Source organism: Rhinopithecus bieti, unplaced genomic scaffold, assembly GCF_001698545.2.
Source record: "Rhinopithecus bieti isolate Rb0 unplaced genomic scaffold, ASM169854v2 scaffold_19723, whole genome shotgun sequence".
Taxonomy (NCBI): domain Eukaryota; kingdom Metazoa; phylum Chordata; class Mammalia; order Primates; family Cercopithecidae; genus Rhinopithecus; species Rhinopithecus bieti.
Window position 1 is genome coordinate 901,765 of NW_016809579.1, and position 13,695 is coordinate 915,459.

The window sequence follows — 13,695 nt, forward strand, 5'->3', positions numbered from 1 at the left end:
AAGAAAAATGCTGATGGATTTTCCTTCCCGGGAAAATACCATAGCCCTTGGCTGATAGCTGGGTGGAGACCGTGCTGTGTTCTTGAATGCGCGCCCACCTGGAGTGGAGTTTCTGTCACATTTTACTGGCAGTGGGAGGAATGGAGCAGGTCATGGTTGAAATGCCACAGACCCTCACAGTTCTTGACAAGTTTTAATAAATTTTCTTGAATTAAGCATTTTTAAATTTGCTATATGCCCTAAAGCCATTTCTAGAGACTTTAAATAAATACATATATCTTAAATATTTTATGCACATACACAATTGCCCATTCTGGAAGTGGAACCCCCCTGTCTCCATCCCCAGGAGTTTTCAACACTTCAGATGTGGATGCCCAGCTGACTGCTCACTCTGTCTCCCACTGTAGGAAGACTGGAGGATGGAGGCACCAGTGAGTCAATCCTCCTAGCTTCTTTTCAAATTAAAGCAATTTTTTTCTCTAGCCACGCCTTGATTCATAGGCTAAAACCCTTGTTACTTGGATTTGACTTTTTTGAGCCCTTTTGGAGCCTGCACAGTCTAGTTGAGCCCTGATGCAACCAAGTAGTTGTCCAGTTCTCTTCTAGGGTAGGATTCACTCCTTCATCAGAGAAAGCGATGAGAGACCTGGGAAACAAATTATCTGTACATGCAGGCCTTCTCCCTGCATTTCCGCCACCTGGTGGGCAACTTTTACGTGGACTGCCATGACTCTGGATTATATTTGGTGGTCTCTGGCACCCTCCGGTGACGAGGTATTTTAGCTGTGTGTTTTGTGGTAGTTTGACCAGATTTCATTTTTGATGAGGTGACAAACTTGGAGCTTGTTCACAGAGGGACTGGAATAATCAACCTGCACCCATGTCCACAGACTGTTGGCTAGCATTTCTCTGGTGGTGAGTCTGGTTTGGCCTCGTGAGAACGTGCAAGATGTGTGCATCCCTGGGACTCTGTTCAGTGTTCCTTCCAGGTCTCGGGCACCTATCTCAGCCAGATCTTGGTGGCAATCATGAAGGATATCCTGGGGGCATCACAACGTGGTCCTCTCCCAGTTTTGCTGGCCAGCAGTGAAGAGACCGAGAGGCTGCTTTCGGGTCTTGTTTTTACAACTAGACCTTCAAAGGACATAAAGCATCTGCATTCCTGCTTTGTGGGGTTCTGATCACCCCAGATCTTTTCTTCATCCCCTGAGCAGTGGGGGGGGGGGGGGGCCCCTTAACATTTTGGATCCAGTTATTCTCAGCAGCTAATGTCCTTCCAGCAGAGAGGGCAGACACTGGGACTGTCCCATTGTGGATGTCCCTCCAGCTCAACCATTTTCTGGCTGCCAGATCAGATTGTCTGACTTTGTTACCCAAGGGCTGAAAGGGTTATTGTCCTGTGGCCAGTTGGAAGCTCATGATCTTTGACTCCTGAGCTGTATTCTATCATCCATTTATCATGATAATAGTGATCAGTCCAAGGACTCCAGTTCCCTATTTTACCTGCGAAGGATCATTTAGAAAAAAAATTCACCCTTCTTAGCCGTAGTTTGTCCTGGAATGTCGGTTTTATTAATAATTACTGTGGGTTACACCTCCCCTGCCTTCTCAACTTCCTTGAGGTTTCCCACATGAAAACCCCTAACACTGATTGAGGGATGGTCAGATTTTTAAAAATGTGACATTGGGGTTTTGAGGACTGGAGTTCATGTCCATCTTGTGTGAGGCCATCCCTGAAGTCAGAAGTTTTCCACTCTGAACCATCATTAGAGGAGTCATCGCTATGGTGACATGATGGGTTTTCTGTCTTTCTGTGAACTTGGAGATGGGGAAGTATTTGAAAAGATAGAGAGCTGAGTGTCCAACCTCACTGTCTCTAGGTTGGACCTATGATGTCTCTGGGGGAGCAAAGGCTAAAAGGAAAATTGGTTTCCTCCTTGCTGTGCAGTGCATGAGCTTTTGGACACATGGCTGTGCTGTCACTTTTCACTAGAGGTAGGCCCGAGGCATTTGCAGGAGTGTATTTATTTGGCCCCGAGCTGTGACACGTTCTGGGTCCACCAGAAATTCTTGATTTCTTTTATACCCTGCTGGGCGGGCTTCTCTGGGGTAGTTATCCTAGGATTAAATCTCATGAATCCTTGTGGGCTTTATAGTCCATGTTGCTCATTGGAGAGGAGAGAGCATCTGCATCCACTCTTGCTCACCCACCACCCACGAAATGGCCATTCCAAAGAAAGCTGCCTGTGTTCTCACTGGCTGATACCTATCCACATTTTAACCCAATTTAGATGGGAGTGACCAGCATTTAAGGTTTGGTCACAATGCTTGCCTTCTGCAGTTCCCTGTGGCAGCTGACTGCATTCTGCAAGATGCAATGACTGAAGGCTTCATTTGACTTCATTTGATTGAAGGTCAATCATAGTAACAGTTCAGAGATGATCCCCATTTCCATGCCATCTTTTGATGCTGAGATAATATTGGGTCAATCAGGGTAGACTCAGGAGGCAGACCACACCAATAATTTGAACAGGGAATTTTTCAGAGTTGTTAAATTATAAAGAGTGGTGAACTCATGAAAAGGAGAAAGCAGGACTGTACACTATTCATGAGTAGCAGATTCAGAAAGCAACTACTCTTAGCCAGTGAAGGAGCTAAGAGCTTGGGTGTGGGACCCCAGGCAAGGCTGAGATTCAGACTTTTCCAGGAGACCATGGCTTTGCCATGACCTGTAGCCTACCAGAGGCCAAGACGTTTGCCAGAGAGTGTGAGCAGAAGCTGGTCCGTGGAAGGGCCTATCATTGCCCAGGGGCGTGTTAGTGGGCTGGCGCAGGACTGGAGGGTCAGCCCCAGGGTGGAAAAGCAATTGCCTGAGGATGCAGCAGGAGCTTGTCTGTAGAAGCAGCAGCCGGAGACTTTATGTTTGCATAGATAATCTTTTCCCACATTGCCCTTTTAGGGATCTGGAAAGTGGAGTTCTGGGTTAAACAGATGCCTTCTTTAACAGTTCACTATGAAAGCTGGATGCGCTGGCTCATGCCTGTAACCCCAGCATTTTGGGAGGGCAAGGTGGGAGGATTCCTTGAGGTCAGGAGTTTGAGACCAGCTTAGGCAAATAGTGAGATTCCCCATCTCTACAAAAAATACAAAAACCAGCTAAGTGTGGTGGTGTGTGCCTGTAGTCCCAGCTACTCAGGAGGCTGTAGCAGGAGGATCACTTGAGCCCAGGAGTCTGAGATTGCAGGGATCACTGCTGCACTCTAGTCTGGGTGATACGGGGAGACCCGGTCTCAAGAAGAGGAATACACTATGGAAAAGGACATGAACATTCAGTGGTCAGTAGCTTGTTGCTGCCATAGGGGGTTTTAGTAGCCAAAGGCTAAGGTTAATGGCTTTGCTATTGCAGGGGCCACCCTCACTTCCCTGCCTATCCTGCCATAGTCTGACATATTTAGGCCACTGAGATTCCGCACACAAGGCTTACACACAGAATCAGAAGGAAATTGACCAAAGAAAGGCCCTGAGATGGTTGTCCAAATTCCAGGAGGAAGCGCTCATGGTGAACCAGTGCTTCTGGTCACACTGGCTGAGTAACTCTTGTTCTAGGAGGGCTGTGGTGACTGCTTTGGGTTGAGGGACTCTTCTGATAATTCTCAACCACGGGGGGAAGGCAGATGGGAATAACTGCTGTAGGAGGTCACTGCTTATTCCAACACCAGGAGCCAAGCCACTCTACCCCTGCTGCCACAGGAAGGGAGACCTGCAGGATGCCCCTAGAGGAACTCCCAGGCATTGAGTTTTTGCTGGAGTTGGTGGGTTCCAGGGTTTGTTAAGGAAGAGGACAGAAACCTTTCGTGGGGGTGCTGGTGGGAGAAGGGGGTTGTTTCTTGCTTTCCCATACTCTAGGACCTTCTCTACATGGTCTGGGATTTGCTTGACTTTGCCACCAGATGTCGCTCTCTACTTGTACAGAAGCACAGGGAGGTGACTACTGCCTGCCCAGAACTAAGAATTAAGAAACATGGTTGCAAAAAGCTCAGCGGTGTCCTGCAACCAGCTTGCACCAGCTCAGGAGAGCTGATGATTAAAAGCATCTCTTCCCAACTCTGTGTTCAGTGGGGCAGCTTGGTAGCTTGAAATGAGCCGTGGTGGCATGATTTATACTACAGAAATGGGCAAATGTTACAAATTAGGACTCCCACCACCCCTGCTACTCTGTTGGTTGTTAAACATTTCCCAGCACATCAGTGGCCACAGTGACCGTTCAACGACACGGATTGGGAAACTAAGGCTCAGGCAGTTTATTGAATTAGTCACAGAACTGGAAAAGAACTCTGTGTGAAGCAATGTGTTAGAGAAAACAAGAGTGAACAAGTCCTTTTCCTCTGCCCGGTCGCAGAAGGGAGACTCAATATGTAACGGCAGTGGAGGACTACACTGGTATCTGGCCCACGCATGCTGCCTGCCTAGGTTAGTTGAGAGCTGTAAAGGAGGGTTGTAGTAAGAGCAGCGTGGTGCAAATGGAAAAGCCTGCTGATATCAAGTGTGGTAAAGAGTTAGAGAAACAGGTTGGGCACGGTGGTTCAAGCCTGTGATCCCAGCACTTTGGGAGGCCGAGGTGGGCGGATCATGAGGTTAGGAGATCGAGACCATCCTGACTAATATGGTGAAACCCTATCTCTACTGAAAATACAAAAAATAAAATCAGTCAGGCGTGGTGGTGGGCGCCTGTACTCCCAGCTACTCGGGAGGCTGAGGCAGGAGAATGGCGTGAACCCAGGAGGCGGAGCTTGTAGTGAGCCAAGACAGTGCCACTGCACTCCGGCCTGGGTGACAGAGCAAGACTGTGTCTCAAAACAAACAAACAAAAAGAGTTAACAGAAACAGAACCCGCACATTGCTGATGGGGTATAAATTCGTCAGCCACACTGGAGGGCAGTAAAACTAAAAATGTGCATTCCTCTTGATCCAGCAGTCCCGCCTCTGGGTATTATCTGGAAGATCTTATTTGCTAATTCCTGTTTTACTTGTGGTAGCAAAAAGCTGCGAACAGCATAAATGCCTAAGATATAAATGTATCACTATATATGTAGTGGTACATATCCATAAATAGCCTAAATGTGTAATATATAAATGTACCACACCATATATTTGTAGTGTGTAGAAAGATAAATATGGAATATGTATAGTGTGTAGAAAGATAAATATGGAATAAATATGTTTATATATATGTTGACCTATATATGGCCTATATATATAGCCTATATATACACATATGTATGGCCTAAATGCCTAATATATAAATGCACCACTATATATATAGTGGTACATTTATATAAATATGATGGTCTACTCAGCAATTGGGATAATTGAGCTAGATCTACATATTATCACAGCCAGATCTCAAAACCATAATGTTGAGTGAAATAATGTGCCCAGAAGATACGTACAGCATAAATGCACATTTATGTACATTTCAAAACTTGGAAACAAATGGAAAATTTCTATCCCAGTTTACCATGACCTGTCGTTATCATTTATGTGTATAACTTTGTTGTCTCTTCCTTTCTGAATTGTAAGGACTTTGTTGTATTCACTCTTTGTCTACTTCTGTCTTCACACTGTCCACGGGTAAGTAAAATTGTACCTCCACTTTGACAGTTTGATGGTTGCTTGAGAAAGCAACAATTACATCTACCGTCTGATTAGTCCTTCCATCCCGAGGTATTTACCCAAAAGACAATGTAGAGCTAGACAAAGTCTCACACACAAATGTTTGCGAGAATGCTGCCTGGCATGTAGTAAACGATTCATAGATACTTGGATAAATGAATGAATGATTTGGAGGAAAAGGGTGTGGTCCGAGAGAGGAGGCTGGGCAATACCCGCCAGACTGAGGCAGCACAAACCAGAATCTGGCTCACCCGGTCTTCGGGTCCCTTGCCAGAGGGCCAGGCAGGCAGGGCTGGGGCCTGGAAATAGCTCACCATGGCCAGTGGTTGGGGGAGGCTGGATACTGTGAAAGTGGCTGCCAGGGGGGCACAGTGGGGCTTGAGTGCCAAATTGGAGCTAGCTGGTCCATCAGGGCTGCGAAGGTAACACTGGGCCATCCCAAACCCGAACTGTGGGCTCCTGTGGGGAAAGAGGAAAGCACTTTCTCACCGCGGTGGCCTCGCAGCATCCCCCCAGGTGCCCGCTTTTGGCAAAGCCTAACATTGCAGCGGCAGGCGAAGGAGAGCACTGTTTACCAGCCGGCTTCCTAGAGCCGGCAAGAAAGGGAGAATTTGCAGCCAGGACATTCCTCTGATAACTGGCAGAGCTCACTCGCTTTCCTACTTAGCTTCTGTATTTATCTTTCTACACACATTTGAACTTCCGAGGAACCAAAAAAACAACTCTGTTTCCTTCTGATAAGAAGCAGCTATCCTTTATATGAACGAAATTCTCACCCTCTCTCCCGAGCGAGATACAGGCTCCCAAGAGCCATTGCATCCACAGCTAGCTGTATTAGTTTATCTTCATCTTTAGTCACAATTTCAGTGAATACTCTGCTAACAACTCATAAATAAACTAATAATAAGAAAAGATAAATGGTTAATAACTCCAAATGCATATATATACCACACACAACAAGCAAAGAAAAAAATGTGCTTTTTTACTTGGTCATGAATAGGATTAATATAGGATTAATATATAAATAGGATTAAAATAGGAAAATACAGGATGTCCAAACAGTGAATGTGTTTTTAAGTATAAATATGTCCCCAATATTGCATAGGACATACAAATAGTATTTTTAGTACTACTGTTTGTTATTTATCTGAAATTACGATCTCACAGGGACATCTGTATTTTTGTTTGCTAAACCTGGTAAACCCTAGTTATGAACCATGCCTGCTCTCTGTGACTTCCTTTGTTCACTGCCCATTCAATAGTTCCCTGTTCCTCAGCTAGAACCTCAGCTGGTTATAGATCTTTACCTGGTGGGAAGATCTAAACCTACATTCTTGAAGGGTCTGAGTAGGCAGAAGCACTAAGATGATGAATACTCGGCGTTCTAGATGAAGTCCTTCCTGCCTTCATTGTGTGACACAGCAGCCCAATTTCCCCTCATTAGCACCCATCAGTCCTTCCAGTAAAGTACTCCCCTTTTCTGACTGTTAGTTCCAACTCAGTGGAGCCATTGTGGTGTCACCTGGGAGAGGCATTATATTCTTGGGAACTAAGATCTTCAAAGCAGCAGAGCTCAAATGTTCGGATAGCAAGCAAACCTTATTTGAGTGTATTAGAAGGTTATTTGTGAAAGAAGCCACTCTCACTTCTATCCATCTGTTCTCAGACCCACGTATTGTGGCTCCTGGGGAGACTGTGTGTATTAACCATGCTCTTTTATTTTCTGTTTTTTGATGATCTGACATCTGGGGCCCTGCTGACCCTGGGGCACTGCCCCTTGCAGGGTTAGCTAATTCTTAGAGAGGGCAAACAGTGAGCCTTTCTTGTGTAAACCAACCAATCCAGAACCCATACCCTGAAGCTGTTTCTTTCCTGGGCTCTCACACACTGGGCTGCTATCCACCTGCCCTCATCACTCCAAGACCAGGTACCAGACAAGTAGGTATCTAGTTGCTCCTGTGCTCCAGAGCCCACCAAAATTATTCAAACTAGCCAATCCTAAACCTGCTTACCTTGCCTCCCCTGTTCCTTCCCAGGGGAAACCACAATAGAGGCTCTTGCCTGTGTTTTCCCCTCTCCCCTCTGCCTCCTGACCAACGCTGGTGCTTCTCTGTGTGGCCCTGTGTGGCTTGGTGTGTTCCCTTTTCTTGAGATCTGTGAGTATAACAAACTTTTTCTTTATACCAGCCATTTCCATGTCTGCATGTCTTACCATACCTGATTTAAAAATACCCCAGGCACCCTTAAAACACTGTCACTTGATGGTCTTGATTCAAAGCATAGACTGCACCCTTAAGATAGAACCTTCATATTTTAGGGTGCTATCTCTCAATTTGTGCCACAACAGAGTCTTCAGTAACTCACTCCACTTTCAGTTAGTCTGGCCACTCCTGGGCATGGGTATGTGGTAAGAGCAGTTAATTCCATGCTGCAGTTCCTTTGCAGTGGAATGAATTACCTGATTAGACACAACACTGTGGGGAATGACACAATGGTGGCCAAGGATCACAGGAGTTCAGGGTTGGTGATGCTGGAAGAAGCATTACAAGCAGGGATGGCAAATCCATATCCAGAATTTGTGCCCCTTCTGTGGTGGAAGAGATCAATGGAATTAATCTGCCAGCAGGAGGCTGGCTGGTCCCCGACGTTCGTGATATATCGGGGTCTTGGTGTTGGTCTCTGCCCTTGACAGATTGGCCACTTTGTCACTGGTAACCAGGTCAACCTTAGGAAGAGGGAGGTTTTCTGTCTTAGTTCATTTAGAGATATTATAAAAAAATAACCCAGGCTGGGTAATTTATAAAGAAAAGACGTTTATTTGGCTCGTGATTCCAGTGGCTGGAAGGTTCAAGGTTGGGCAGCTACATCTGGTCAGGACCTCAGGCTGCTTCAGCTCATGGCAGAAGATGAAAGGGGAGCAGGCAAAGTGACCTTATGGAGAGAGAGGAAGCAAGAGAGAGAAACTAAGGAAGCCAGACTCTGTTATTTAACAACTTGCTGTGGAGGGAAGTAATCCATTCCTGTGAGACCAATAACTCCCAGGAGAGGCATTAATCCATTCACAACAGATCTACTCCCATGACCCAAATATCTCCCAGGAAGTTCCACCTCCCAACATTGCCACAATGGGGACTGAATTTCAACATGCATTCTGGAGGGGGAAAACCACATCCAAGCCATTAACAGCCATGCTCATGAGGTAATGCACAACCTCTATGCGTGCCACCATAACTGTCCCTTCTGTCCATGAGTCCACTGGGCAAACACTGGGATGGCTGGGGAATGAGGTAGACTGACATCTATGGAATGTGTTATTTTGTCCACCTGATTATTGAGGCCTCTGCAGAGTGTTCATGTGCCATGTGGTGAATATTCATATGCAATGCTGCTGTCTACTCATAGTGTCCATAATGAGGGGCCCATCCCTATGCCTCTTCCCACCCTTCCTTGTCATTAATTTTCAAATCTGATCATTGATCCTCCTGAGTCCCTGACCATCAAGCCAAACCTCTAGCAACTCCTCATGAGTCACCATCATCTGTTATTTTCCATCTCTCAATCCAGACCAAGTTGCTAGTGAAATATCCCCATCAGTCTCCAGCCCCTGGGCAAGCTGACCTTCCCTGCATCATTCAGGGCAGCTCGAGTGGTGCAGCAGTGTTGTAACCGGCCACCTTCAGGGGTCGGCAGCACATTGTGCACACCCAGCTGTAATCAAGCTCATGTGTTTTCTTCCTCAGTCAGTTGGTCCTGAGCAACAGCCCAGGAGGCCTTAGGCTGGATGGAGGGAGAGGAGCAGGTGTTGAGGGAGTTGAGCCACCTGCTCATGAAACTTGCTTGTCGCTTCTGGGCCTGACTGAGCCTGGGCTCATATAGGCAGTTTCCTCTGGTGATTGATTGCGGCTTGGGTCAGGGCACCCAAGCAGCCCTGGTGGGAAGCTCTGCCTGGGTGCTTGCCTGGTGTCCTATGGGTAGGCATTCAGTTTCCACCAAGGCCCAGTGGTGAGTGGAAGCAGTTTCTCAGAGGAAGCAGAGTCACCTGCAGAAGAGGGTGCAGACTTGCTCCCATGTTCTAGAGGTCTGCACGGTGATTCTTCTGCTGCTTGCCAGATGCTGTGAGCAGCACACCCAGTCTCCATGGACACTTTGGATTCCACTGAATGTGCCAGATGATAAGGTTCAAGTGGAAGAGACACCTGCACTGGAGCCCAGGATTGCTGCAGCGACTTCTCATTGTCTGTTCCCACTCAGCACTGGCCACCTTGTGTGTGACTTGGGAGATGTGTCCACGTGGCCCACTCCACTGAGGCACATCTTGTCTCCAGTTATAAAGGCCCATCAGGCTTTGTGTTCATGGCTGGTGGTGTGACTTGTAGCCAGTCGTCTTTCACAGTCTGCACATCTGTGTGGCCATAGTGATTGTCCCCTGAGTTCTGGTGGTTAAAAACGCTCAATTGTGACTTTGGTGGAGGAACTCTGGTAGGGTCCTGTAATGGGTGTCCTGCCTTCTTCAGGCCCCAAAGCCAACTCTCTCTCTCTCTCTCTCTCAATCTCTCTCTTTCTCTCTCTCTCTTTCCCTTCCTCCCTCCATCTGTTCTTTCCTCTCTCCCTTTCTTCTTTTCTTTTTTCTTTCTTTTCTCTTGCCCAGGCTGCAGTGCCTAGGATGTGATCATAGCTCACTGCAGCTTTGAACTCTTGGGTTCAGCTAATCCTCCTGCCTCAGCCTCCAAAGCAGCTGAGTCTACAAGTGCATGGCTGATTAAACAAAATTTTTTTAATAGATAAGGGGGTCTCATTTTGTTGCCAGGGCTGGTCTGGAACTCCTGGCCTCAAGTAATCCTCCCTCCTCACCCTCTCAAAGTGGTGGGATTACAGGTGTGAGCCACCCCACTCACATCTGGCCCACCCTCCCTTTTGTTCAGCCTCTTCCCCTGTGTGATTGTGACTCCATCCCTCGGCTCAGCCTACTGTGGATGCTGGCCTGTGTATCTCTGGGTGACCTGCAGTTTATGTGAAGTCAGCCTCCAGTGCTCAAGGACTGTGGGACAGGCTCTGTCTTTGATCCAAGAGGAAAGGAAGGGGTGACCAGTGCTGAGCCCATATCCTGTGCCCAGTAACATGACAGACCATTCACCTACATGTTCATTAATTCCTCAAATCAGCAAAACATTGTGCATATGAGCTTCAAGTAGCCATTACCCTGAAAGGTGTAATGGCTGGAAGTATCCCTGGTTGGAAGTGACTGGACCTGAAATTGGACAAAGGTATGACCCAAATCCCATGGTCTCCTCCCTCTGTAACATCTGCAGCAGGGCCACGGCAGGGGCAGAGGGGATGCCCATGCTTGGCAAGGAGGTGGGAAAATCAGGCTGAGAATGCACACAAGGGAAGTCCTCAAGACTACAGGCAGGGGACAGAGCAGGGACCTGGCTGCTGAGGGCCAACAGAGGTCTGCCAACAGCCCCAACCTGATGCTGAGCTACCCCCAGCAGGAATTCCTAACCCCACGCTCACGTGGGGAGACCCTTGCACCAGAGGCCTTGGACCTGGTTCCTGCTGCGTCTTCCCAGAGTTCTGCCGAGTGTATTCTTCTTGCTGGAATTTTTGGTTGGTTCTTGAGCTGTGCTTGCTCAGGCATCTCTGCTGTCCCTGGCCTTGGCAGGGTGGGGGTGGGGGTGATCATTTGCCTGTCCTAGGCCTGAGGCCGGCACCACCCCACCCCTGGTTGCCCTGAGGAAGGCAAGTAGGCCTCAGCCCTGGTCTTGGTCATCAGGAATGGGCCTCTGCATCTCCTGGGATTCTGGTCTCGACCTCCTCCTCCTTTGGATGGCATCGTGTACAGGGGTGAGGCCCTGTTCTGCCGGAGCTGTTTGCCTCCATGAGGGAAGCCAGCCAATGCAGAGATATGAAGACAGGGCAGAGAGAATCCCAAACAGGGCTGAGCCTCCAGGTTCAGGCGGCCCTGAGTGTCCCATGTCTGGATTTCCATTTATGCAAGGCAATAACTCCCTCTTCATCTGAGGCCATTTGAGTCGTGTTTCTGGGACCTGCAGGATGGCTCTCTGACATGGTCTATAACACGTTACCTGCGTGCTCTGGAAGCATTGGGGGAGGGGCACCCGGCAGTACTGCCCCTGCCCCAGATACTGCACAGAAAAGGTCAAGAAATCCTATCATAGAGATGTGACTAAACTATTGGAAATGCAAGGAGAACAGACACAACTCTTGCACAATATAAGGGCACTTTTCAGAAATGATGCATGAAGATAACCTTTTGGAGAAGAGCTCTTATTTCCAGAATGGTGGGCTAAGACAGAGAATGGCTAAAAAGATACCATGAAATTTCTGCTCCAAGGAAGATTGGCATAGTTATGTTGACATCAAATTTTAAAACTTTATGGCCAAGAAGCATTACCTGAAATAACTAGAAGAAGATATCAGAAGATTAGAAGACGTAATCAACGTGACCTAATGGACTTATCTATGGAACATTGCATCCAGAGTTATGGGATGTATATTCTCTTCAAGCAGAAAAGGACCAGACAGGTGTGGTGACTCATGCCCGTAATCCCAGCACTTTCGGAGGCTGAGGCGGGTGAATCACCTGACGTTGGGAGTTCAAGACCAGCCTGACCAACATGGAGAAACCCCATCTGGACATGGTGGCACATGCCTGTAATCATAGTTACTAAGGAGGCTGAGGCAGGAGAATCGCTTGAACCTGGGAGGCAGAGGTTGCGGTGAGTCAGGATTGCGCCATTGCACTCAAGCCTGGGCAACAAGAGCAAAACTCCGTTTCAAAAGAAAAAAAAAAGAAAAGGAGTATGGGCAAAAATTGACTACTGTGGTTTGAATTCTCCGGTTCCCAGAATTCATACATTGAAACTTAATGTGATGGTGTTAGGAAGTGGGGCCATTGGGAAGCAACTAGGTCATGAGGCCAGGGCCCTTATGAATGGGATTAGTGCCCTTATAAAAGAAGCCTCAGAGAGCTACCTGGTCCCTTCCACCGTATGAGGACACAACAAGAAGGCACCCTTTGTGAACCAGGAAACAAGTTCTCACCAGACACCGAATCTGCTGGTGCCTTGATCTGGGACTTCTCAGCCTCTAGAACTATGACAAATAAATTTCTGTTGTTTATGAGCCACCCATTTTATGGGATTTTGTTATAACAGCCCAAAGGGACTAAGACATGGACCGTATGTGGGGCTGCACAGCAAGACTAGAAATTTCAAAGGACCAAAACATTCCGCATATGTTCTGTAAGCAAAATACTAGAAATCAGTCACGAAAATATAACTAGAACATCCTCATATGCTTAGAAATGAGGAAACATGTTCCCAGTGATTTAGAGAGATTCTCAAATTGGAAATTAGATCACATTTTGAACTAAACAATAATGAAATCACGACATAAAAACCTTGTGAGATACAACTAACATAGTACATAGAGGGAAATTGATAACCTTAAAATATGTATAGAAATTTTATAGAAAATAAGCTGAAAAGGAATGAGCTAAGCATAGATCTCAGACAAAGGCAGTAAAATAATCTCAAAAAATTAAATGAAGGAAATAAGAAAAGGAAGAACAAGTATTAAAGAAGTAGATCATATATTCAGTGGGATGATGTAGCAAGAAAGTGGCAGTTGGTTCCTTTACGATATTACAGAAATTGAAAATGATTTGGTGAGTTTATCAAGAACAGAAGAAAGGAGTGGGTGCGGTGCTCACTCCTGTAATTCCAGCACTTTGGGAGGGTGAGGTGGGCAGATCACTTGAGGTTGGGAGTTCAAGAACAGCCTGGCCAACATGACGAAACCCTGTCTCTACTAAAAATACAAAAAATTAGTTGGGTGTGGTGGCACTTGCCTGTAGTCCCAGCTACTCGGGAAGCTGAGGCAGGAGAATCATTTGAACCAGGGAGGCAGAGGTTGCAGTGAGCCGAGATCGCACCACTGCACCACTGCACTTCAGCCTACGTGACAGAGTGAGATTCCATACCACAAAACAAAACAAAA